We start from the raw sequence: 27526 nt of genomic DNA on the forward strand, positions 1-27526 counted from the left end.
AACTGACCCGCAAAAGGCCTATAGGAGAGGCTGTGAGAGATATCTTCCCATGACAGTCTCTGTGTGGAAACAATCGACAGGCTTAGACATTCATTACTTCTTCTAAGATACTGTTTGCTACAGAAGCTCTGGGTTGGTGGTGTTAACTTTGATCTGTCAACATCCTGCACCTCCCTAACCAGCCGATCAAAGCACGGAAGGCAGGGGAGGTGGGGGAAAGGGTCTGTGTCCATTGATCTACTTGCTGTTCAGATTCCACAAGGGTCCTGTGTGTAAACCAATTCCACTTCACGTAGTTTCTCACTAACCACTTCATTCCTCCCAAACAACGTTTAACCTCATTTAACCATGATACCAAATTCAGTGCTTTCTAACAACCTGTTGTAGAACCGATCCAGGCCAAAATCTCACCGGGTTTTATCAAACATGCTCAAACACAATGGCAAATACAGAATGGCAGTGAAGAAATAATAATTAAAATGGGTATTACTGTTGTAACTTTGGTGCCAGAAATGGGAAAAGATTTCATTTCCCACCCCTGGTGCCTTGTGAATTAAATGACTTTCACTAGGAAAAGATGTAAACATAAAGGAATTTATATTTTTCTGTCTAAGATACATCAGCCCTACTCATTGACATGCTGGCACGTCACAGGTGGAAAGCGGCTGGTTGGCTCAAATAAATAATGCACTGTTAACTCATTGGGCAGAATTTTGCCCTTGATGGGTGGGCGGGCCCCACCGGCAGCCAATCGCCGCTGCTGAAACGGGCCCCACCGCCATTTTAAGGGGGCGGGCCAATTAAAACCCACCCTGCGGGCCGCCTGATGGGAAGCGCAATGTACTTCCTGTGCCAGGGGGTGGAGGGATTCCCCAGCTGTCAGAGAGCGCACATCTCCCTGAGTCTAAGCACTGTCTCAGGGAGAGCGCTGACAGTGTTTGAAACTTTAAAAATAGAAAAATAAGAAAATTATTAACACGTCCCCCTCATGTGACAATGTCACATGAGATGGCACACGTTAATAAATATCACAAAAACTTTATTAAACTTTTTTAAAACAGACATAAAACCTCATCCCGCCGCTGGATGAGGTTTCATGTTTATTCAGAAGCCTGCCGGGGCTCCTGGCCTGCCCGCCAACCTTAGGGTTGAATGGGCAGGGCCTTTAATTGGTTTAATTACCCTGTCAATGGCCTCAATTGGCCATTGACAGGTCGGTGGGTGGACAGCTGATCGCGCTGTGCCCCCGCCTTCCTGAATATTTAAATGGAGCGGGATGACGTGGGGAGTTCCTCCTGACATCATCCCGCGTCATTGTCCCGTCGGCGAGCGGGCCCCGCCCCCAAATCGCCGACGGAAAAATTCTGCCCGTTGTTAACTTAATGGTCCTGATTGCCTGTCATCTGGCCAAGGTAGGAAAAGGACTCAAAGGGCAGAATTTTACATCCCGTGGGCAGGCGCGCACCAGACCCAATCGGGCGTAAAATAGCGTGCAATGAGGTCGGGTGAGCGTCCCGACGTCATCGCGCACTCACACAATATTTCGGTTGGCGGGTGCTTGCGGATGCCAGAGCCGTGCCCGCCATTAATTAAGAGGCCACTTAAGTTAATCAAAAAGCCAATTAACCTCGATTTTTCATTGGCCCGTGTGATTTTGTGCTCGTCGCACTGGCAAAATGGGCAGGTAGCCAGCCGACATTTTCATAAACCTCATCCACGGGCGGGATAAAAGGGGTGAGCAGCATTGCCAGTGGCAGTAGTGGCGAGTTTGGTCATAGTTTGCTGGTGATTTATTGGTACTTGGCAGCTTCATCTCTGTTTGGGGCTTTATTCTTAGCCTTTTGAGGCTTCATTTCAGTCTCCTTGGTATCTCCAAGGGCCCCGGAGGATTCAAACTGTACCCTTCCAGGTACAGACAGCTTTCTTTAACTCTGGTAATGGGGAGTATTGTCTCCATTGGTGGCACCTCCCCTGAGGAAGAAGAGAGGGGCAGAAGGGAGAGGGGTCCAGGTGTCCCTACGCAGCTTCCAGGGGAGGGGCCCGTGGGAGGAGAGGTGCCAGCACAAGGGACACAGGGCCAGCAGATAGTCCGATGTGGAAGGGGTTGCAGAAGACACCACTATTCTGCTGCCATGATGGTCAACGCAGTGCTCATGCTCCACATGGACTCCTCCACAATGGAGGCCATGGCACGCAGACCCTCATGGATATCTGCCAGATCCTCTTGCACACCTTGCTGGACAACCAGAATCTACTGCCTAATGCACGGCTCCAGAGGCTCATCATCTGCATTCGACTGAGCATCATCCTTGTCCCCAGCAGCCCTCCACTGCCGGTACCCTGGGCTCTCTCTGCCTCCACCGGCACCTCGAGCGAGTATGAAGTTCCCTCAACAACGTGCACCGACATTCTAGCCCACCGAGGTGCTGATATCTGCACTAGTGCCTAGGGTGGGTTTAACGTAGGTGCAAGTGAAGCCCGGTGGTCCTCCAGCATCAGGGGTGGCCCTTCAGGGTCCGCAGAGCGATTGTGTGCTGGTGAACCTTAAAGGGAGAACAAGGACATGTCGTTGGTTAAAGTCACCACACTGTCACTGTGCATGCCCGGCACCCTGGTGAGACAATGGAGATCTGCATCATGGATCACACCAAAACTGAGGCGTTGGGAAACATGCCACCGCTTATAAAGATGGGGATCAATATCAAAACTCTTTATGGAACGGTGGTGAGAGGAGAAATCAGGGCTGTTTAAATTAACCCCCCTCCTGTCCATAACAGAAATTGGGAGCTCAAGTCTGGGAACACCTCTTTGAATTTTACCAGATTCCAAGTAGACAGAAGCCAAATCTGAGATAAAATAACCAACTAGAAGCTAAGAGGAAAGCATGGTGGCTGGAACAAATTGAAAACACAAGTAACTTACAACAGCAAATTCCTTTTCAATAACATTAAGAAAATGGCAATTTTTGATGCCCAGATGCGGGTCAAACAAGGAAATTTGAAATGTGAAACTTTGGCAGGCCTTAGCTCAGAACAGCTGAAAGCCTTGGCTAGGGAGGTGCAGTTAAAATTGCTGTAATAATAATGGTTTTATTTAGTATGCAATATACCTTTAAGAATAATACGTGTTGGGAAGATCACATGATCTGTAGAAACCAATAGGAGAGTAGTGCGGGCTACCTCAGCCATTGGTGTAGGATGGAGTTGGAGTTGAAAGTACACGTGTAGTTGCTGCTGAGTGTATTGTAAATAAACTTAATGTTTTCACTTAAGAAATGTCTGCAGTTCAACTCTATTACTAACAGTACAACTCGGCCACCCTTACAACAAACTGATGACGAGGATAAAACAGGATTGAACAGAGGAAATCAAGTTAAAAACAAATTGGCACTGTATTCACCCACTGATTGTAAGTAGCAAGCTCCATTAGAATTAGAGAAGTTATCTTCTCTCAAAATGCCACAATTTGGGAGAATTGATCCTTTTGAACCTGCCACAGATGGTTGGCCTCAATACAAAGAACACCTCAAGTTATTTTTTCAAGCAAACGAGATTGGAGGGGGAAGAGAAGAGGTGAGCAATCCTCTTGAGTACCTGTGGGAGCAAAACCTACAACTTGATTCAAAGTTTTACGGCACCTAGTGCCCCAAATTCAAAAAATTTCGATGAATTGGTGGACCTTGTGAAGGGTCACTTTCAACCCAAGCCCTCAGTCACAATGCAGAGGTTCAGGTTTAATTCATGAAATAGAGCCCCAGGTAAGACAATTGCGCGCTATGTGGCAAATTTGAAGCAGTTAACGAAACATTGTGAGTTCAGTACGACTCCAAATGGCATGCGCAGAGATCGTTTAGTGTGTGGTGTGAAAGAGGACATTATTCAGAAAAGGTTATCGTCCGAAGTGAATCTGGATTTCAAGAAGGCACTAGAGATAGTGCTGACCATGGAAAGCGCGGTAAGAGATTCAAAAGCAGTATAGGGTATGCAAAATGGCACCGCCCTCCACATCAGATGGAAAACCTCAGCATAAAGAGGTGCAATAAAGCGAGACTCTGCTGAGAAGTGAGAACAGCCCACGCTAGCTGAATAATAAAGAAATATAACTTAGCAACAACATCAAAGAATAATTTTAATTGAGGTGGAAACAATCAGTCTTTTACTAATTGACAGTTTAACAAAATCGAATATTACTATTGTCACAGAAATGGACACATAATGAGGCAGTGCAAGTAAAGATTCAAACAGGCTTGTAAACAAAAGAAGAAGCCCAATGAAATCTACAATGTAGAAGAGCCTGAAACAACAAATTCAGACATTTACTTGTTTAATCAACAAGTTGGAAAGACAGAAACAATGTTTGTCACAGTGAAAGTAAATGGCAAACCTGTTAGAATGGAAGTGGGCACAGGAGCTTCTACTACAGTAAATGGGGGACATGCCTTCAGCTATTTGAATAATGGTGAACATCAATTAAGTTTAGAACAAACAGCTGCCAAGCTAAAAACATATACAGGTGAAGACATTCAAGTAAAAGGCATAAGCAGAGTAACTGTCCATTATGGAAGCCAATCAGCAAAGCTACTCTTGTTGGTGGCAGCAGGTGAAAGGCCAAGCTTCATGGGGTGAAATTGGTTAAAGGAGATTAAGTTAGAATGGGCTGAAATTTTCTGGATGAGAGCAAGTGGGCTACCAGAGCTACTTAGAAAGTATACTGCCATCTTTAGGGACGAACTGGGGAAAATCCAGGGCCTGCTGGCCAAGATGCATGTGGATCCAGAAGCAACCCCTCACTGCATGAAGGTGAGGTCGGTGCCACACTCACTGTGAGACAATTTCAACATTGTCTGAACAGACTAGAGAAACTGGTTGTTATACAACCTGTTCAGTTCTCAGAATGGGCAGCGCCCATCGTCCCCGTCCTTAAACCTGACCAAAGTGTCCGAATTTGTGGAGACTACAAACTGATGGTTAATAAAGTAGCTAAGCTAGACAGGCAACCCACTCCAAAAATCAAAGATCTGCATGCCAAACTGGCAGGAGGGACAATGTACACAAAGCTTGGCTTGAGTCATGCTTATCAACAACTAGAGTTGGATAATGCCTCCTGGTAATTTGTCACAATTAATACCCACAAAGGGTTGTACCAATATACACGATTGCTTTTCGGTGTCTTCTCCGCTTGTGCCATCTTTCAGAGAACAATGGAAAGCTTACTGCAGGGACTGCCCCAGGTTTTGGTCTATTGTATGTATTGGTGACAGGATCCATTGAAAAAGAGCATTTGGCAAACTTAGAAGAAGTCTTAAAATGTTCCTTGCAAGATGGAGTGCATCCACCATCGTAGTTGCTGCACCCAAACTGCTGAAATTTCTCTCCTAATGTTTAACTATTATGGCTAGATCTATAATGGAACATAACATATGAAACAGCAGAATGGGCAGATAGGAGCTGGGTTTGTAGCCTCATCTGAATTATTGTGCTAATTATAACCAAGATTTTCTGCTTCAGTTTAACCTGAACTGTGAAAGCATCTCTCTGGAGATTCCACATTGCCAGACTATGATTTTCTGCACATTAAAATGAATGATTGTAAAATCATAGCTGGAATGCAGTATTTCTCCACATGCACTCCCACTGTGTGCAAGGAAAAATGAAATGGAAAATTTCAGTTTTCGTGTTGAGGTCGAGGTGCGAGATTCAAATCCACAATCTTCTGCCCTGGAAGTAAGGGGTCTACCAACTCAGTTAAGCTGTTGTACCTCATGTGTGTCACCTAATTGTACTCATTATGTGACCTGTATTATATTCTAACTTCCTACACTTGGTTTTGGTAGCAGGACTCACAACTCAGAAACAAATAAAATGGCACTGAATTAGAGGACGTCAGTCAGGGTTAATCACAATCAGATCAATTTCTATGTAGAATTGACAGTTATTCTCAGTAGCAACTCTGTAAGTTATCATGGAGAACATCAAATCCTGCTTTCAATTAAAATCTCATGAAACCTGAGGCCATTTTTTGACCTGACTCTTTTCCAATGGTGGTTCAAAACTTTGGTTCAAAATAGGAATGGGCATTAATCTCAATTATGACAAGTTGGGACTGTACACATTTGTGGCATGGACTCACTTGTGCCTAAAATGCAGGTGGTGGATTGTACGGAGTCCTGCACCTGCTTTTCCCCTCCAATTTGAATAGGACGCAGTCAAAGGGAAAGCTCTCCTGGATTGCAAAATCTAGCATGGATATAGTTCAACCTAAAAGCAGAAGTTGTGGGGGGCAGAAATTAGGCCAGTTGTTCACAATGGTGCAGTGAGAAATTGAGAGGCAAAGACTCTCTTTGATGCTAAGGAGTTGTCAGTGCTGCTGCAAGCAGTATACCAAAGGAGTTGGCCATGTTTGGGTCACAAGCACTTTCTGAATGGAGGGAGTTTGCCAACTGAGTAAAATGCAGTCAGCAAGCAACCTTGTGTCTGACTGTAAATAAGGAAGAAGGGTGCTATCAGGGAGCAACACGAAGTTGACCGTGCTCCCCACTTTTGCACACATTTCTAGTGAAGCCCATGAAGCATGGCACAAAGCAAGTTGGCAACTGATGTGCCCTTTTGTAGGTGCCACTTCGCCCATTTGCATACACTCTTTCATCACGATACACTTTCCTTAACAAACGGATGTAGACAATCCTATCAAAGGTGATCCGCTGCTGTTGTATTTTTTCTCAGTGGAGTCAGAGCGATGGAAGAAAATGATAGCCCTGTTTAAGAGTCAGCTGCTCCTTAAATAATACAGCCACTGAGGAATGGAACACAACAAAGACACCACATGCAGCTAAATTGCCCAATTGTATTTGTAGTCAGATACATCTTGATAGAGGAGGTCTTGTGATGCAGTGGGTAGCATCCTGGCTCCTGAGTCCGAAGCTCCTGATTCAAATTCCACCCCAGGACTTGATGGCCAAGGAAGGTGCATTAATAACATAGCCAAACAGGTTGATTACCTGCAAATCCTTCCAATGCATGCCAATGGCAGGTGGTAAGAGCAGGAGAGATTCTGGTCAGCCATGTGATGGAAAGAAATTTGGAGCCTCAATCATTACTATCTATAGCTCCAGACTACAACATGCATGTAAAAGCCTATGTTGCTTTTTATAAACAACACTTACTCTATATAATTAACAAGGCTTTGCAATAAATATGTTCTCATTGTCTCGTGCATTATTTTGGCTCCCTCTACAATTTTATCTATTCTGATCCACTCTTGTAATCTTCCCAATGTACACAAGATGCATATCAGGAAGTTTTTAGGCAGTGATTTATATGGGTTCTATTAGCAAACTTTCTAAAGAAAGGAAGAAAGAAGCAGGAAGGTACACTTCCAAAGGGTCAAGGTTTGAATTTCAGTAAGGTGAAGATTCTCTATGGGGCATTGGTTCAGTGATTTCCTTAGGCTGAAGAAAGCCAACGTCTGACTGTTTGTTTCAGAAACCAGTTAAGAAATGCAAGCATATCGATGTGGCCAAGTTATGCTTTCTTTCCCCAACTTTATGGGTCTTCTGATTCTTGCTGATGAGCAATCTCACCAGCTACCAGTACCTTACTCCAGGGGCCATTCTCAAAATGTAACTCTGGACTTGAGTGTCGGCAGGCTTTTCAACTGTGACACTCAGGGTATCCAAGTCAATCTTGTTCTTGCTCACTGACCATATCAGTGAATTCAAGGCACTTCAGGGATTTAAACTGGGACATATTGGCCTCTGTGTCAGAGTTCCACAGTGAAAGGACATTGAAGGCTAAATTGGTCAATATATGTTGAACCATAGAAAATAACACGTTCCGATTGAAATTCCTGGTTGGTGATGATCTGGCCATGGTTATAGCTGGGCTATGGAGAGGAAAATCAGTCAAAGTTCCCATCTGATATCCAGTGACCCTGTTGGGAAGTTCAAGTCAATGAAGATAGCATCAGACTCGGGTGTGATTCCCTCCTTCCGATAACTAGATAGAAATTCCCTTTACCACATTTGTTTTATGGTAGGGGACCGGGTGCAATTCCGATGGAAGTGAGTTCTGATGGAAATTCACCAGATGATTTGCAAGCTTTGCAACTTTGGTCTGAACTGGAATTTTGTTAAATTTGTTAAACTTTTCATTTCTATCATCTTTACAGAGTTTTTAGATCTAAACTCATGTCCTGATTGTGCACAACAGCAATTTGCACTGATTCAGTGCCAGCAAAGGAAGATACCTGTGTGCTCCACATAGGAAAAGATGAATGGGCACTATTGCAGGAGGTTTAAGGTGGGAGACCAAAAGTTTGGATGAGGAGGTGGGTTTCGAGAAGGCTTTTGACAGTGCAGAATAAGATAGAGCAGCATAGGGAGAACATTTCAGAGGTTAGGCTTGAGACATCTGAAGGTTTTGCCACTGATGCTGGGAATGGAGGGAGGGAGCGCCCAAAAACGTGCCAGAGTCAGACAACTCAGGATAGCGTGTGAGGCTAGATAGTGTCAGGTGGGGCATTTGTAGAAGAGGATCTTAAATTCAATGATCAGAGTTGATCAACAATTGAGGTTGTTAGCTTAGAGTAGTTCAGTATGGGCCAGGATGTAGACAGCAGAGATTTTGATAAGTTGGAATGTGTGGAAGGTGGAGATGAGGAGGTTGGCAAACAAGAAGTTTGGAGCAATTAAGTCTGGTGGTGACAAAGGTGTGTCTAAGAGTAATGGCAACAGTGCCGGGGTGAGGTGGAGCGAAGTGGGAAATATTGCAGAGGCAGAAGCGTGCAGTCTTGAAGCTCAGCTCGGGGTCAAACACAGCACCAAGATTGCGTGAGGCCTTATTTAACCCAAGTCACCAGCCAGGGAAGGGAACGACGGGAGGAACAAGGGAGTGGAGATTAGGATATGGGTCAAACAACAGCTTTGATCTTCCTAGTGTGCATTGGATTAAATTCTAGCTCACCCATGAATTAATGTCAGATATGCAGTCAGACAATGCGGAGGCAGAACTGGAGGTGATGTCAGTAGATCCTTATTCTGGCAGGGAATGAAGACTGACTCATTAATCACATTAAACACCGGCGTGTTTATACTGTGATCAAGTTGCTGCATGAGCTGGGAATTATTCAGCCTTTTTCTCCAGCACTTAGGTTTTTCCAGTAAAACAGTTAGTTAAAAGTCATTATGGAGCAACAATGCTGGACATTGGCAGCATTCACCAGAAGCATTAAGTGTGGGAATAAAGTTTGACACCTGGCCACCAATGAGTCACAACAGAGATGCTTTTCCTCCAACGACTGGACACTGACCACCCACACATCCATTCGTTGTACGCTGTTTGAGAGACTCGTGGTGCTTTATCTTTTTGTTCTGCTCCCTTGAGAGTACTTACATATACTGAGATGCAGTTCTACAGACACTTGGCACCCTCCAGTCCCTCCCGCATGGCCCTTCCTAGATAACAGCATTGGCATGTTATTTAACCATGGGAGGAGGTGAAATTTCAGCCAAACCCTAATCATGTTCTTGCTGGAAATCCACAAAAATGTTCTTTACTGATCTGCATGTCTCAATTCTACACCGATCAATGTGCTTACCCCCCAGGGAAAGCAACTTCATAAAAATATATTGAGTTTATAGAATTTCAGCTCAGTTTACAAGTGATTTTAAGGGAAAGTGCAATAGATTAAAACGTTCCATAATTTTCTTTCTATGTTGTTTGTATTATCTAGTTATAGCCCTTTTAGCTCTTAAAATTTTCCTCTTTATTAAGGACATTGCACTTTGGTTGTCACCAGTGCTTTATTATCTGTATATGTACATCACTTTTCTATAAATGATAGATAATAGAACATTATAGTATTTTGTATATTTCTATAAAATGTTTTAGCTGTTCTAATGTAAATATTTGTGTTTTAAAGTTCATGGCTATTGTCTTGCAAAGAATTAATGGCAAATTTTCAGAGCACAAAGGCGTATTTATATAAATGTAATATTTGTGTAGCAAATGTTGCAAAAACGGGGACATTAAATATGACCTTTATATATCATTACAGTATACTTAGTGACTCCTTAACTCTCTGGAGTAGAATTACTTTTGAAACTGAATATTTCACGGGGAAAGGTCCATTGCTCGATCCCGAGTCTGTGCTAATGGAAGAGGCCGGGATGGGAGGTCCATCACTGACCATAATATCTCAAAAACAAAGGCAAAATACTGTGGGTTATGGATAGGTGACGTAAAATTAAAAATTACTGGAAAATGCTCAGCAGGTCAGGCTGCATCTGTGGAGAGAGGAAAACAGAGTTCACTTCACGTTTTAGCAACTTGAAATGTTAACTCACAATATCTCGGAGCATGGAGAAGAAAAGTAAACCAGAACTTCACAATCAGCTCCTTATGACAAGCGTGTCAACTGTGATGCCTTCATGATGGAATAGTCCATTGACGCTCACTGTTGAGGATCATGTACAGACAATGAGTTACCAGAGGAATAAGTATATCAGCCTGAGTCATTTAGCAGAACAGGAGAGGAGGCAACTGGAACATTACTTTTTTTTTTGAACAGACCTTCAAAATTGATAACTTCAATGAATGATTTTGAGAAGCATAATGATGTTATCAAAACATCCCTAGGAGTAAAAGTATGAGTAAGGAAGAGATGAACATGACTGGTGACATAATCGTTGGCGAGACCTGTTATTAACGAGCATCCAACACAACCTGTTGAGTCAAGCCAGAAGAAAAGTAGTGGATGGTGGGTAAGCGGTGTGTGTGAGCCTTAAATGTCCATCTGAATAATAGCATAACCTTTGGGATGGAACTCTAGAGGCAACAGAGTATGCTGCAGGTATAAGAAACAGTCACAAAGCACTGCAAATTAAGTTTCACTCTGTAACGTATGAGCCATTTGCTCACCAAGCCAGCTTGATACTGAAATAGGCCACACCAAAGGTATCCTGCAGGATAATGGCTGCCCTGGTCAGATCATTTTGCGCTGTACATCACACAAGCTCATGAACAGGCCTACGGCCATCACTGTCAGCCCTGAAAAGTGCCCAGTCTACCTCAGATTACCCTGGAAGAGCAAGGTATCTCAAAACTGTGAGCGACAGGTGAAGCTAGCTGTTTCACGCTGCTACTATGTAGTAGCAACACAAGTGGTATTCGCCACTAACAGGATGCTGCCGTCAAGCCAAAAAGGCGTTCTGCCTATCGCACAAATGAGTAATGTGATATATGATGTGCCAGTGTGATGCTAGGTAAGTAGGATGTACACCCCAAAGACTGGCGGATTGTATCAAACAGCATGTCCCAGCCACTGTTCACAACAGGCAGGGTACAGACTGTACCCAACCAGCCCGTGCTTGCAAAACTCAAAACACAATGTCCAACATATGATGTGATTCCGCAATTGGACAACATTTGCTAAATAATCCTCAATTTGCTAAAAATTATGCTGACAACCAATAAAAGATTGTCAGCCGGGCTCGCAATGTGATACATTTGCGTGTATTGGAAGCTACATATATTAATACACAGAGCCCTGTTCTTTACAGACAGGAAGAACATGTATATGCATTGTGCCTGTTTCAGCTAAACAAAGCAAGTGACAGCCATTCGCTGACTTATTCCTCAGGGTAATGCCTTGACCAATCAGGGTCAAGCTGCCTGGTTTAAATTTCAAACAATGCTTGGCGGTTGACTGTCAGTCACCATCAATGGTGCATTCTCCATGGCAATGGCTAATCAATCAGAACTCTCTTGACATACACTTTAAATTGTTGTCTTACCCCTTATATTGGTATTCTTGCGAGTATCCTGATGAGTGCAAGACAAAAAGCTTAGACATGTCTCTTTTTTCAGCAATTCTCAAGTTCTATCCGACCAAATGACTACGGAAATAATAAAGACAAATGATAACATTCTTTTGTCTGTAATTGGATAGATTTTTATTATTGAACAACATTGAATAAATCACGACTGGAGGCAACCCCCAAAAACAAACACCCATGAGCGAGCACAAGTACTCAGCAAGCATGTGCAAACAAGCCCACGTACATACACACCCCTCATAGTCAGGTAGTACATAGGCTATATAGGATATACAGCACAGAAACATTCAGCCCAACCAGTCCATGTTGGTGTTTATGCTCCAATCAAGCTTCCTCCTATCTTTCCTCATCTAAATCTACCATTGTAACCATCTATTCCCTCTCCCTCGTATACTTGTCCTGATTCCCCTTAAAACATCTATGCTATTCACTTCAGCCACTTCCTGTGGTAACATATTTCACATTCTCACCACTGTCTGGTTGAAGATGTTTCTTCTGAATCCCCTGTTGGATTTCTTGATGACTACCTTATATTGATAGCCTCTATTTATGCTCGTCTCCACAAGAAGAAACATTCTCTCTGTATCCAATCCACCAAAACCTTTTGAAATTTTAAAGGCTTTTATTAGGTCACCCCTCAGGTTACCTTTTTCAAGAAAAAAGAGACCCAGCCTGTCAACCCTTTCCTGATCGGATACCCACGCATTTCTGGTATCATCTCTGTAAATCTCCTCTGCACCTTCTCCAGAGCTTCTATATCCTTATTATAATATGGTGACCAGAAGATCATGCAGTACTCTTAAGTGTGGTCTAACCAAGGCCAGATAATGTTGAACATAACATTCCCTACTTTTCAATTCTATCCCTCTACAAATAGAGCTTAGTGTTTGTTTTTTTATAATGGCCTTGCTAACCTAAAGCACAGGTTTAGTGATTGGTATATTCGTACTTTGAAATCCCTTTGTTCTTTTATTCCAGCTCAACTTGCAGCTTCTAAGTAATAAGCAACCTTCCTATTCTTCCTACCACAATGTATGACCTCCCATTTATCTGGGTTGAATTTCTCCATTTGAAGAGGAAGTATTACAAGATAAGTAACGTTCATAGCTCAGTTCTTATTTTTGTCAACCATTATGGTGTCCTGAACTGCAAACCTTGGGTCATCACCTATTTTTCTCAAAAACAAAATTGAAAAGTTGCATCAAAAGAATAATTTTTCTACATGTGTTGTCAGGTTTCAAAAATTATGTTACCATTATTAAAGAAACAAGTCAGGGATATTGAGGCAATAAAAAGAATTGTCTAATATAAATCCTTGTTGCCTTTACTTCCTGGGGAAAAGTATAAAGTGGGTTTTCCCCAGGGGTCAGTACCAGGACCGCTGCTTTTCTCGATATATTTTAATGACCTACACTTGGGTATACAGGTACCATTTCAATATTTTCATATGGCACAAAACTTGTAAATATTGTGAACTGTAAAGAGTGAACTGGGTGGGGGGGCGGGTGTATGTGCACAAATTGTTGAACATGACAGAGCAGGTTGAGAAAGTGATTAATAAGGCATAGGGGATCCTGGGCTTTATAAATAGAGGCATAGACTACAAAATCTGATAAGCCTTTCTGAAACACTGGGCAGGATTTTACCTTTCCCCGCCAGCAGGTTTGTAGGTGGGGGGTTGTAGTCGTAAAATTTGTTGGATGGCCTTTCCCACCGGGCTTCTTCCTGCCCCGACATCTCCACAATTTTACGCTGGGCCGGGTGAGGCCCAAGGCTGGCCCAGCCACCCTTTCTCCAACTGAAGCCCTTACATGGACAATTATGGACCACTTAAGGGCCATTTCCCACCCAGCCTCAATTTTCAGGCTGGCAGGAGGAGTTCAGGGGGAGGGGGTGATGTCCGAAACGTAACCCCGCTCGTGCCTTGGGCAGGAAGAGGGGGTGGCGCTTCCTTTTAAAATCGGGTGCCACCCCCCTGAGCCAAAGGACCGGCCCTTGCAGGTCCTCCCTCCCACCCCCCCCACGCCCCATCCAACAACACCCCAACCCTATCTGCCCACCCGCATGGGCCTCACCTCCCCAACCCATCCTGAGACCCCCAAAACTTATCTCATCCTGGAATCCTGGGACGTAGACTCTGGGAACAGCTTGCAGTCCCAGTCCTGTCCATTGCAGCTCCTGGCGCTGCAGGGACTAGAGAGCTGCCAGCCAACCTGATTGGCTGGTTGCCCCCTGAGGTGAGACTTCCTCCCAAGTGAAGGGTGGAAATCCCGCCAATTAACACTGGTTGAAGCATTAAATGGCTGTGGGGCAGGCAGTATCAGTGGAGATGTGCTCTCCGCTGAATCTTCAGATGGCAGGAAGGGAAACCCCTCCATCCTAAAAATCCTGGCCATTGATTTGGCATCAACTGGAGTATTGTGTCCAATTCTGGGCACTGCATTTTTGGAAGGATATCAACATACAAATTAGAAGCAGGAATAGGCCACTCGCGCCTGCTCCACCATTCAATAAGATCATGGCTGATCTGATTTCAACCTCACATTCCTGCCTAACACGATAACCTTTCACCCCCTTGCTTATCAAGAATTTATCTACCTCTCTCTTTGTTTCAATTGCTGGCAGATACTCAATTGTCTTCCCACAGCTTCCCCAGCTAACTCTGCTGTCTGTTTTCTGCCACAAGGGTCTGTGAGGACCACTGTAGGTTTCTTCCACTTGCTGCAAGCTAGAGCCAATCTTCCAGCTGTTTTCCCCTTGTGAAATCCAAACTGAAGTAGGGCCCTCACTTGCTTTCCATGTGGCGAGCAACGTTAGTTAGTAATTTCTCTGCTCGAAATGCAGGCCTAACTGACTATTACCTCCTGTAGGCTCTCTTAAGCTGGTGAGATGCAGTCTTCACCAAAGCAAAGCTCCAAATGCCTCTTACTGTTCCCAAACTGAGCTACCTGCTTCTGTCAACAAACAGACACAGATAAATTAAACAAAAGAGCCTTCTAACCAAGGCTCCACCCTGAATCCCTATCTCCATGGCAATGTGACATGCTCTGTGATGATTCAACCTGAAATGCAAATGAATTATTTTACTTTCAAGGCTGCTTTTTCATTCTGCAACTTATTTTAATGATTTATATGTCTAATGAAGTTTTAAGATTCTCTCCCAGAATTGCTAGCTTTTAGCTTCTTTTATTGAGATAATGATAAACACCTATCCAGAAATGGGTCATCTATTGTTCAGTGTTTACATTTCAACTCTGAACTTGCATGATAAACATAGGTTAGCTTTTAAGTGTAATTAACTCCAAGCTTGTTTGAGTTGCATTTACTTCAGGGTTATTACCAGTTTCTCAATCAGGATTTCCCATTTATCTTACATTTTAACACTTTAACCTCTACCCTGAAAGTTCTATGCATAAAACTAAAAGTTATATTCTAAAACACCTGAATCACAAGTAAGATATTCACAACACTTCCAGCATAGATCACTGAATGGTGATCAGAAGTGGAAAAACTGGACAATTTTCCTTCCTCCTCCTAAAGACAAGAACAATCTTCACGTCCTCATCGGCATTCTGCCTAATCTCAGCACGACTGACGAATTGAACACATGGGTTGTTGTGACTCAGCTGCTCACAGGCTGAACCTGCTGAGCCAGTGGAAAAACCATATGTTTACTTCTAACATGCTGCCTAGCAACATCTGGGATGTTGAGAAACGGTAGCGTTCGAATGGAAAAGTGAATAATCATAAAACAGATTTTCAGTGTCAAAGCGGCTAGCTATACCAAAATGAATACATAATCCTGTTGTGTTTCTCAAGGTAACCTTTAAAAATAACAGATTGATTCCATTCCTCCACTGAATCCAACAACTTCCTACTTGGTCAAGAGGGCAGGAGTAGAATAGAGGCCTGGCTTCAAGGATTGCACCAATGCCAGTCTGAAGTTGGTTATTTCCATATTCCGGCTTTCAGCTTGCCTAGGCCTCACGGTCTGTGATTGCCTTCGTAAAACATTACCCTTCTCTGTCTCTGTCTCTTCTTTTAAGACGTTCCTTAAAACTTACCTCATTGACCAATCATTTGGCCATCTGTCCTAGTATCTCCTCATGTGGCTCAGTGACAAATTTTACTTTGTAACACTCCAACGAAGTGACTTGGAATGTTTAACTAAAGGAGATATATAACTGCAAGTTGCCGTGGTATGGGAACAGATGGGTTTGACTTTTTTATTGCTCTGTCAAGGGATGTGGGCGTCACCGGCAAGGCCAGCATTTGTTGCCCATCCCTAGCTGCCCTTGAACTATTTCAGAGAGCAGTTAAGTATCAGCCACATTGCTGTGGATCTAGAGTCACATGTAGGCCAGGCAAGGTAAGAATGGCAGATTTCCTTCCCTAAAGAGGAGCCAGTGAACCAGATGGGTTTTTATGCCAATCAATGATAGATTCATGGTCACCATTACTGAGCCTAGCTTTCAATTCCATATTTTTATTTATTGAATTTAAATTCCATTAGCTGCCATGGCGGGATTTGGACCAATGACTCCAGGGTGTTGGCCTGGACTTCTGGGTTACCACTGCACCACCATCTCCCTTCTGCTTTGCCTTTTCCGTTCACACTATAGGGAAGCACTGAGGGTAAGTTTGCATACTTAGTAGTGTTAAAATTGCAGGTATAGGGATACATGCCATGACTCTATGGGAAGAATCGTCCCAGACTTGCACTAAGTGCGGTTGTGGGCATGAGAAACGACGTTTTACCTGCCAGTCGAGGCGCGTCCCACCTCATTAATAACGCTGGATCACTGGTGGGTGGGCTTGGATTTACCTGTCACGCTGTGACCTCATTGCTTTCTGTCTCTGGGTGCCAGACTTAAAGTGCACCAGAGCGCAGTCTACTTCATGTCCACAGACCAGGACTGCCCCAGGCGACAAATGGTCCCAAAAGCAAAGGTGACGGCAGGCATCAAATTTAGTGATGCCTCTCTGGGACGCCTGCTGAATGCAGTGGAAGGCCAGCACAAACTCCTCAACCCCTGCTCTGACTGCAGGAGGTACACCAGAGTCACCAACCTGGCCTGGGAGACAGTGGCAGCGCCAATCAATGCCAACGGAGCACAGGGAAGGTCAGCCATCCAGTGCAGAAAGAGAATAAATGGTCTCATCTGTTCCATCAGGATAAGTCAACCACCTCATCACTCTCAACTCACACACTCACAAACCCATCACACATCCATAGGGATCTCACACCCCAAGGGACAACACCACTAACTCTCACACACACCCTCACATCTCCATCAGGCTCATATCCTCTCGGGCTCGTGTACTCATCCCGTCCATGGCTCCGCTCACACAAACATTCCACGCAGTGCCATGTGTCCTGCTCACACTCTCTCCACCTGTTTCCATGCAGGAGAAGCTGGCTCACATTAGCAGAGAGAGGTCCCAGACCAGGGGTGGAGTGGTCCACATTAGGCCCCTCACTCGCTTTGAGGAGTGTGCCATCACGCTGACTGGTGAGGTCAGCGGTGAACACCCTCGTGAGGATCCTGCACCACACCATCCCTCTCTCAATGCAACTGTGAGGGCTCTCTCTGCTGTTTTTGTCTTTGCTGACATGCACTAAATATCTCTACTTTGGTTCACAGGGAGCTCTGCCGAGCAACCGACACTCTCAGCTAGCCAGCCCCTCAGCTCCATCCAGGTCCTCACCTCCAGCCAAGAGGACTCCTCCTCCATTGGAGAGCTGGGAATAAGCAGCGTGGAAGAATCGTCACAGTGCCTACTCACACCCTGCACCAGTGCAGGGACGCATACCTTGGCAGGACTTAGATCTAAAGCAGGCTCGTGTTCACAATCTGGTGGTCACCACACGGACACACGTCTGCATCAGGAGGAGGAGGCAGGTTCAGCCTAGCTCCCCGGCACTCGGAGGCCTGCTGGGGAAGAGGCATCTGTGAGGTCCAAACCTTTGGATTCAGCCTTCCAACTCATCATGAAGAGTCAGCAGAAGGCAGGGCAACATCACGCAGAGCTGTTGGAAGCCCTCAACAGAGAGGCACGTATGTCAGAGGAGTGCGTCTGCCTACTCTCTGATGAAGTAGTGCCACATGTGCGTGTATGGAAGTCTCCATGGGAAGGATGGTGGACGCCATGGAGACCCTAGTCCAGCAGAACACGGAGATGCACACAGACCTGCACTTCATTGCGGTAGCCATGGGTGAGTTCCCACAGTGGTAACGTGAGAGGGAAACGGGGCACCTCCACGTTCCTCCGGGTGCTTCTCCCCCTCAAGGAATCAGGCTGGTGCCCTCGGGCTCCCGAAGGGAGGTGGAACGGCAGCTGGACATCCCTGGATCACCCACTCAGGCACCTCAGAGGTTGTCCTCTCCTTCCGAGTCACCTTTGCCTGTGACCCCCTCAACCTTGTCCTCTGTCACTACAGAGGGAGCAGCTATTCCACAGGAGGACAGCCAAAGCAAACCACTGCCCTCAAGGCCTCGGCTCTCCAGAGGACGCATGCCAAAGTCATCAGAATTGGCAGGCCTAGAAAAGATATGGAATTCTGATCGCAAGCGAATGCACGGGTAAACATATTTTGTCACTTTATAATCTGAAAATATATTGACTTTAACTGAATAATGTGTAATGTTGTCTTTCAGCTTCATTGACAGGCTTCGCGAGTCCTCCCCCTGCATCCCAGCCGGCCCACAAGTGATTCTGGAGGGAGAAGTGCATGTGTAGCAGAGCCTTTCGGAGCCTTGTGCGAGCACCCTCCCACACACATGGAGCCTTCGTCTATCACACTCACGTTACTGCCCCGAGCGTTTTTAACACTGCCTGCTGCGGCTCTCTTTCAGTTGCCCATCTGAGCTGACCTGCACCTCCGCCCACCCACTGACCACACTCCCATTCAGCCCCTGCACCCGTCCAACATGAGGCTCCGCTCACTTTTGATTTGCACAGCATGGTAGTCATTAAAGGCAGGATCGTCCCAGAGTCGCACCAAGTGCAATAGCGGGAGGATAAAACGACATTTTACTCGTCGGCCGCAGTAGAGGCTTCTCACGCTGTATTGTCCCAAACCCACAGCATTGATTATGCGTTCCCGGGAAACACACTGTTTCGATGGCAGGCGGGCACTGATTCGCCCGCCACAATGTCACCTCGTCGCTTCATCACACCAGGCGCCACATTTAAAGGACAGCTGTGCACACACCTGTCAGCCCTTCCAGCCCAGGACTGCTGCAAATAAGAAATGGCCCCGAAAGACAAGAAGACTGCAGCCCCCAGGTTTACTCAAGCACCTTTTGGATGCTGTGGAGGCCCATTGTGATGTCCTCTACCCCCACTCTGGCTGCAGGAGGGACAGCAACATTACCACACAGGCTTGGTAGGTGATGACAGTGGTGATCAGTGCCAATGCTGCACAGAAGAGGTTGGCCATCCAATGCAGATAGAGGAGGAATGATCTCATCTGTGCAGCCAGGCAACCATCTCATCATTCTCAACTCACACACTCAAGCCCATCACACGTTCACTGGCATCTCACTCACTGCCAGCTCAAAGGATATCACCACTCATTCTTTCACACACACTCTCACATCTCCATCTGGCCTAATATCCCCTGGAAACTGCCTCCTCAGCCCTCACCACCTTGAGGCCACTTCTGCCCCCACACAAACCCTGGGGTACCCTCTTCCCCAGTACAGCCTCCGCCCTACAGCCTCTTCCCTTGCCTGAGGCCCCTTCTCCCCCCTCCCCAAGCAAACCCGAGCCCTGCAGCCATACGAATCCACCCCTGCCTTATGGCTGGTCTGATAGGTACAGAGCTGCCCGTGAGCACCCCCTCCCTGAAGGTGCTGTGATGCTGCCTGAGAAGCCTGGCGCTGATGACTGCGAGTGCTGCCTGAACCAAGATAAGCAAACAAACCTCAAAGTCCTGAGCAAAGTGCAGCTCGCCAGGTGCACGTCACTTACGTGCAGTTGTGAAACATGTCGGGGTGATTGCACGTCGATGTGGGCAGACGATTCAGCGTGCGGGGATGAGTCCGGCAGGTTGGCCTTATAATGATATGTGGATGTATTACAATGAGGTTCCCGATGTCCGACGGTCAGAAACACAGCCCACCATTGAAGGGCAATCGCAAACAGTTTTCACAACATCGTGAAACCGATTTTTGGCCTTCTGGCCATATTGTCCGCTCACACTGCCAAGCATGCCCGATACCAGCGGGCACAGGAAATTCCACCTAAAGTTATCGATTAGCTCCCCTGTCCTTTCCTCTCCCCCAGTCACCCATGTCCTTTCCCCATCACAGCCCATCCAAGGCATCACCTTCCATCTCCTCACCGTACAGCCTGGGCCCTTGTCATTCCACGATGTCCAGGTGAACATGTGCATTCCTTACCTTCCTGAAAATCCCTCCCCATCCACATTGACCTCCCTGACCTCCTCCTTCCCACCGCCCAGGGTCTCTGTTTGCCTCCGTTTCCCCACCAACCACCCTTGATGCCCCTTCTACTAGTACGGACGCACCCTCACTCTTCCACCCTACTGGATCCCTCTGCCTCCCTCTCACACTCACCATCCCATCCTACCATGTCTACCCTGGGTTCACTGCCCAGGAGGCAGTCTTTGACTCCACAGAGCCCTCCCTTGCATCTTTACCTGGACATTCTAGCATCCCCTTACTCCTTCCTTCACCCTTACTCTTTCCTCCATCCTTACTCCTTGCCTCCTGCCTCCATGCTGCCCTCCCCTTCCGAACCCCCTCCTTGCCCTGGACACCTTCCCTGCTCCAAACTCCCTCCCTCCCCACCTACAACTGCCTCCCACTTGCATCATTCTCCCCCTTGCACTCCTCCCCCTGTTCTCGCTCTTCCCTCCAGACACCCTCCTACCCCGTCCCAACCTCACACCCCCTCCAACGCCTTCGCCCCCTGCCAACTTCACCCCCCCAACACTTTCACACCTCCAACCTCACCTTCCTGACATCTTCGCCCCCCCCACAACCTCACCCCCCCCATACCTTTGCACCCCCAACCCCCCGACACCTTTGCCCCACCCGCCACCCCCAAAACCTCACCCCCCCCCAACATCTTCACCCCACCTCCGTCCAACCTCACCCCCCTCCAGTACACCTTCCTCTCCAACTCACACCTCGACACTTCCTCTGCCTCCACCCCGCCCTTCACCAATCATCCATACTAGCCCATGGAGAAGTCTGTAAAGTTCTGAAGCAGGCCCGAAACATCAATAGAGACAGTGGAAGACGGTGCGGGCCCATTGCAAAGGCCATGAAATTCTGAAGCCTCGGCAAATTCAAAGCTGCTGGGTGAAGACCTCCCACCTACCGAGAGCTGCTTCGAGGCAGAGCCACGTGCATGAGGATCCACCCAGCAGGCGATGCACGTGTTCCTCCAGGGTCCGGTAGCTCGAGGGCTCTTGCACCTTCTTCTCCTGGGATGCCTGTGATCTGAGCACAGCCCAAAAGGTAAGTCCCGATTGCGCTCATCCAGGCACGTTCTGGGCCTGCGTGTTTTCCCGCCGGCAAAACGGTAAATCGGTGTGGTGGAGCAGTTCCGGTCAGGCCTCACTTTGCTTTCTGTTAGCGGGATGCAAATCGAGTTCACCCCGGCCTCCGATAGGATTCGCAATCCACCATGGCGGAAACCATCGGATGGTCCCACTGTGATTACACCGTCTGCGTGAAACCAATTTCTGCCTCTCCCGTCGAATTCTATCACCCCCACACCCGCCATGACGCCCGCTGCCAACGGAAGTGGAAAATTCCGGCCTATGATACTGTGCGGTAGAGCTCCAAAGGGTTGCCATCAAGCTGTGTGATGATTCGGTGTGTTAGCAGATTTGTAGATGTTTTAAAAATGATCTTTAAGCCCATCAACCCGAACCGGCAGAAACTGAATGGATGAGAAAAAATTGGTCTCCGTCGCAGTCCAACCTTTTATTAGTCTAGCAAAACAAAACGCTCAGCTGAATTAGGTTCCAACATGATTCAACACCAGCTGGGCTTTGTCAGAAGGGTATGCAGATTGGGTTGGATGAAGTAGATTGGGAGAAGGCTCGTGTGGAGGGTATGCACTGGTACACAAAGCTGGGCCGAATGGCCTGTTTCTGTGCCGCAAATTCTATGTATGATTCTATACAGTCTGATCTAGAAGTGTTTGTAAGAGATCTAAAAGTTATTGTAATCTTGACTTGTACCTAATTGGTTCTTTCCCCCTGGTTTATCTCCATCTGCACACTTTTCTCCTTCTACCTTTCTTCAGCCGTGAGTCAGGCATGGTCTCTGCTCCACAGTGGTCTCTATGGCTGCCATTGGTATCAAAGCGTCCAAAGCTGTGGTTAAGCAGTACAACACGGGTTAGTGTGATGGCCTCAGGCACATGTTAATGGCTGATGCTGAGGGTGTGTTAATTTTGGTGGCGGGAAAGATCTCCCCTCCCCTTCTCCCTCCCTGCACCGGAAGTGAATCACTTCTCCATCACAAAGTTAATGTTTAATCAGACATTAATATTCTGAATCAGTGAAATAGCTCTGTGGGGTGATTGGCGAGCGTTTTCAGAAGGTCCTCGTGCACTACATATAGATCTCCCACTCCACCTTGCATTTAGATTTGTAATATATCAATGAGCTGCAATAAGTTCTGATACATTGTCATTTTGCAACTATTCTGTTGCAATTATCAATATGTTGCCAAACTATCTGAACTACTGGATTACCTCAGCTTGCAGCTCTATTAATCCATATGGATATTATTGACTGTTGGATATTGTGGACAGTTTGACTTGCTGATTATGTGGCCCACCTCCAGACCCCTCTGATCCTGTGCCCATAATGTAGGAAGAGGAGTAGGCCTTTCAGCCCCTCGAGTCTGTTCCCCCATTCATGGCTGATCTGTATCATAACTCCACCTGCCCACCTTGGTTCCGTTGTCCTTAATACTCTTACACGCTTTATGATTTGAATGAAACACCAGCATATGACATTTTGTAATTAGCATCGTGTGATTCTCAATGTCTCCAAATACATCCTGGAAAACACATTGATCCATCTTGTGTTATCTTGAATATCAAGGCAGCTAGAGTAATGTCTGTCCTTTGCTGTTGTTCAGTGAGTTCAACACTCTTATTAGCATCCAAAATGACAAATTAGTATGCTAATACTGAAGAATTGAGGCTTGGTATTGACATCAGCTCTCACCTTCTTCGGTGAATGCCACTGGCTGCAGACTGTTAAGGATGCCTCAGGTCAGGACACTGCTAGTAAAGATCACAAGCCACAGAAAATAAAGGTAAACTTTATATAGAAAGTTAGTGAGTGAAAATGGGTGCTGGCTGTGTGGCTGTGTGCTATCTGGTGATACGATCTGAACAATCACTGGATGTTTCCAGAGATTAGGTTAAGGCCTCTCGGTTTATGTAAATGTTCCTAACTGTTGAGATATCACATATATAGTCAGAAGCTTTATTCATTAAGCAGGATACAATTGACAATTCACTTTAATCTCAGGAGTATATGTGAATAAAAGCTCAGTGTGAGCTTTTGATGCTCCTAAAGGACATGTTCAAGTTTTGTATGTACTTGAAATGTTCACCAGTTCTTGTCTTTACTGACCTACTGTGCGTTTTCAGCATTTCCAGTTTCTGTTTTCCAAGATTTACAAATCTTTGTCCTTCTATTTTTGTTTGATGCTTCATCCAACTACTTCACAGCCTTGTGAAAACAGGCAAAAAGCAAATTGGGAAGATAGAGACTTGTTGGCAGGAAACAGAGAAGGGCGCAGAATCCTGACCCAGGGCACTAAACCACAGGTCAGTGGGATATATCCACCCAGACTAATGGCAAATCAGAAGGCTCAGAATGCACTGGCAGCAAGTCTAACTCTTCATGTTTGGTGTTAGCTTTTATTAGCATTAACTTCTGATGTTTTGCATCAATAATATTGACTCATCCTTATTCCTGCAGAAGTTCCTGACCAGTGACTGCTGGTGATATGGGATGAGCTTGTTGGAATTGTGATAGTGTAGTCTTCACCCGGCCTGACACTTTATTTTTACCTTTTGTGCTTTTTATTTGAGCTGTCTGCATGTATCCAATATTTATCTGATGTTGTTTCAGCCCTTCATTTGCAATTTTTTCTCCAGTTTCTCCCATTCTCTTCTCTTTAACTTTGTGTTGGTCTCTCACCTGCTTTTCCATCAGCTCAGCTATTTGGATATCCTTCCAATGTCTTTTATTGTCCAACTGAGATTATTGCCTAATATTTTTCTACTGAGCAGATTGCAGGTTATTTAACCCATTAACTTCCTCTCTTTGATTGAAGCATCTTTGGGCCCACATTTTTTTCAAGACTTACCTTTCAATGTCCAGCTGTGATGAAGGGACCATCATCTGACCTTTGGCAGGAAAGAACACAGCCAGAACCTCATTGAATATTTTGCAATGAGCTCTTTGATGACTGATAAAAATGAGATGAGAGGGCACTTGCCCATGAGATTGATTTAATTGAGTGTGCCTCACTATCTTTGGCCTCCACCCACTCCTCCCAGAGCTAAATCCAATGACAAGACAAAGACTAGAGATGGGTAGGGCTGCAGTGGATGACCTTTGCACCCTAACCGAAAACCTGCCTTCCACAAAGCCCTGCTATTGTTTCTTCTTAGCTGGAGAAGTTAGCATAACCACTCAGTCAAACTGAATTGGGAAAGCATCCCTCATGCACTGAGGAGGTACGTGTCTCTTGAATCTGTGGGGTACCCTCACCTAGTTTCGCCAGTGAGCCAACTCCCGATTCCTAGGGTGTGGCAGAAATAACTATTTGAAGCCAGAGGTGAGAGTTGTCCAAACAGAGAGGATCCAAGATTGAGGACAATCTGAGTGATGAGGAATGCATCTAGTTTGAGGTATCATCACCACTGCTTAACACTACACCCACTAAGTGGCTCAGCAGATAGCACATTTGCCTCTGAGTCAGAAGGTTGTGGGGTCATAACCCATTCCAGCACAAAATTCTGGGCTGACACTCCCTCCTTCAGCTGAGGTTTTAAACTGGAGCCCCTGTCAGCCCTTTCAGGTGGATGTTACAAAATCCCATGATACTATTCTGGGGAAGTGAAGAAGGGTTCTCCCTGATATTTTTATCCCTCAATTTTTATCCCTCAATCAACATTATTAAAAGAGAGAATCTGGTCATTATCATCTATTGAAGCTTGCTGTTTGGGTAAATTGGCTATTGTGTTTCCTAAATTACAACAGTGACTGCACATCAAAAGTATTACATTGGCTGCAAAGCACTTTGAGGTGTCCCGAGGTAGTGAAAGTTGCTATATAAATGCCAGTCATTAAAGTGTAGCAGGGCCTCCAGTAGCAGTTGGCGATGCTGGGGAAGAGCAGTGAGCAGGGGAACTGTCAGCCCCTGTGGACTTCTCCCTCCAGGGAGTAGTCTCTTTGGCAAACTGAGGGACAGAGCCAGATGCCATGAGACAAGGGAGAAAGCAGCTAATCTAGGGCTTGGGAGTGACAGTGTGGTAGGAGTCTAGGGCAGCTTGGAGCCTGAGGGTGGCCAACGAGCCAGGAAATCTAATCTGGCAGCAGTTTGAGTCTGAGAAGCCTTATAAGAGAGAAAGAGAGAGAGAGAGTGAAAGAGAACAGGGCTGCAGCCAGGAGCTGGCCAGCAGAACAAGGCTGAACAAGTCTAGTGAGTGAGTGTGCTGAGGAGCTGAGGCCTTGAATAGGACAGGGATCTGGAGCATCAGCAGTGAAAATTCTCTGTAACTAGTTTGTTTCTTGGACTTAAACTCTCCACTGAGGCTTGATACCACTTTGATGCCAGTGGAATAAAAACCTTGTTTATTACCTTCGTGCAGTCTGTGTGCATAAATCTCATGTTACAAAAGGTTGACAAAGGAAAACAGCTGAGAGAAGTGTACATATCTTATCTCTTTGCTGACTGATCTGTTGTATTTCTAGCATTTTCTCTGTTTGATTCGAAGTATATAAATCACTTACTTAAAACATTTAAATCAGCTCTGAGTAATGGAGAAGGTAATAGCAAGGTCTGCTTGGCCTGTTATAGGTGGTGAAACAGAAACAGGTTTGATAGTCAGCCAGTATCGTCTTGTGATTGTGGAATTCGCTGCCACTCGGGCTTATTGTAGGTGCATCTTGTAAAAACTTTATGATCACAAGTGAAAATGATGTACCTAGTGCAGTAGAAATAAAAAGAAAAGCCAGAAAATCTGAAAATTTTGCAGATTACACAATCAGCCTATCAATATAAATACGCAGAAGATTACTAATGATCGAGGCAGGACCCTTCAGATCTTGATTGCCTTTTGACAGATGCTGACTTGTTGTGTACTGTAGTATTATCTCTTGTTAGTCACATTCCTATATTAACGGAACATTAAACGTCAGGTTGTACAGTAAGGGTATATAACACACCATCCAAATTTAAGATAATCTTAGATAGAAGACACAGAGTGAAATAAGGCAGCATTAATGTCACTTTGTTGAATCCTGTACTGCTCAGTGGTTTCCACATTTGCATTGCTTCAGTTGAGAACAGCGTTCATTTGATTGCTTCTCCGTATTCAATGAAAGCAGTATGAAAAACATCCTTGATAGGAGGCGAGTATCTATGCTGTGTGACATCTGCGTCTGCAGCACTCCACTTTTTCACCCACATCCCAAATTGGCTCCAGGATTGAATCCATCCTGGAATTCCCTCTGCTGTGGGATTGTTAATTTAACCAGGGTTTTGTTTGCACAAAACTGGAGAGACTCTTCACTATTAGCGCATCATTGTCATTACTGCGCAAGACAAGATGTTTTCTTTTAATTTAGCCAGAAAGGACCACGATGACCTTTACTCCCCACACACGATGGTCTCTGATGATAAGGCCTTGAGCTCCCTGTAACAAAACGCAGTGCCCTTTTCAAACATGAAGACAGGAAACAGGGAAAAGACTATAGATCAGTGACCTCACATGAAGAGACAATTACCACAGCCCAGGGTAGTGATATCATAAACTCAACCCCACTAGGGAGGTGTCATCTGATGCGTCAAAGTACAAAAATTAGTGAAATGCTCACCAAATGTTGGAAGAATTTTATATAAAATGTATATCTTTGCCTTAATGATAACAAGGAGCATTGCCCACTTTACACCCAACAACAGCATCAGGTCGAGATACAATCTACAGACCTACAAGATTCAGGCTTTTAAAACCCAAAGGAAATTCTCAAACTTGGAATTGCTAAAGTGCTTCTTCAATCTTATCATCTATATAAATAACTGGGCAATTGCAGACCAGGCAGAGTTTGAGCGTAACCTTTGCTACTTTAAAATTTTGACCAAGTACCTCAATCTCTAAAGAAAGAAACAGTGGATAAGAAAATACAGCTAGCTAGGCCCATCAAATTCATTGCTGTAATACCCTAACTCGCCAAACCTGCGATCCAATTGCATGTTGGACATGAGTTGGCCTTTTGGATGAGCTGCAATTTGGGAAAGGTGAGACTCAGCAGACTAACAAGGTTGAAGTAATAAAGTCTGAAGGCGGAAAGTGTGTTGATAAATATTTCAGCAGCATTGGGGGACAGGAGCCTCTAATGTAATTGCCTCCAAGTCATTGCCTAGTAAATTAATTCAAACACTTACTCTCCTT

This window comes from Cetorhinus maximus, chromosome 25, assembly GCF_964194155.1.
Source record: "Cetorhinus maximus chromosome 25, sCetMax3.hap1.1, whole genome shotgun sequence".
NCBI classification, from domain to species: domain Eukaryota; kingdom Metazoa; phylum Chordata; class Chondrichthyes; order Lamniformes; family Cetorhinidae; genus Cetorhinus; species Cetorhinus maximus.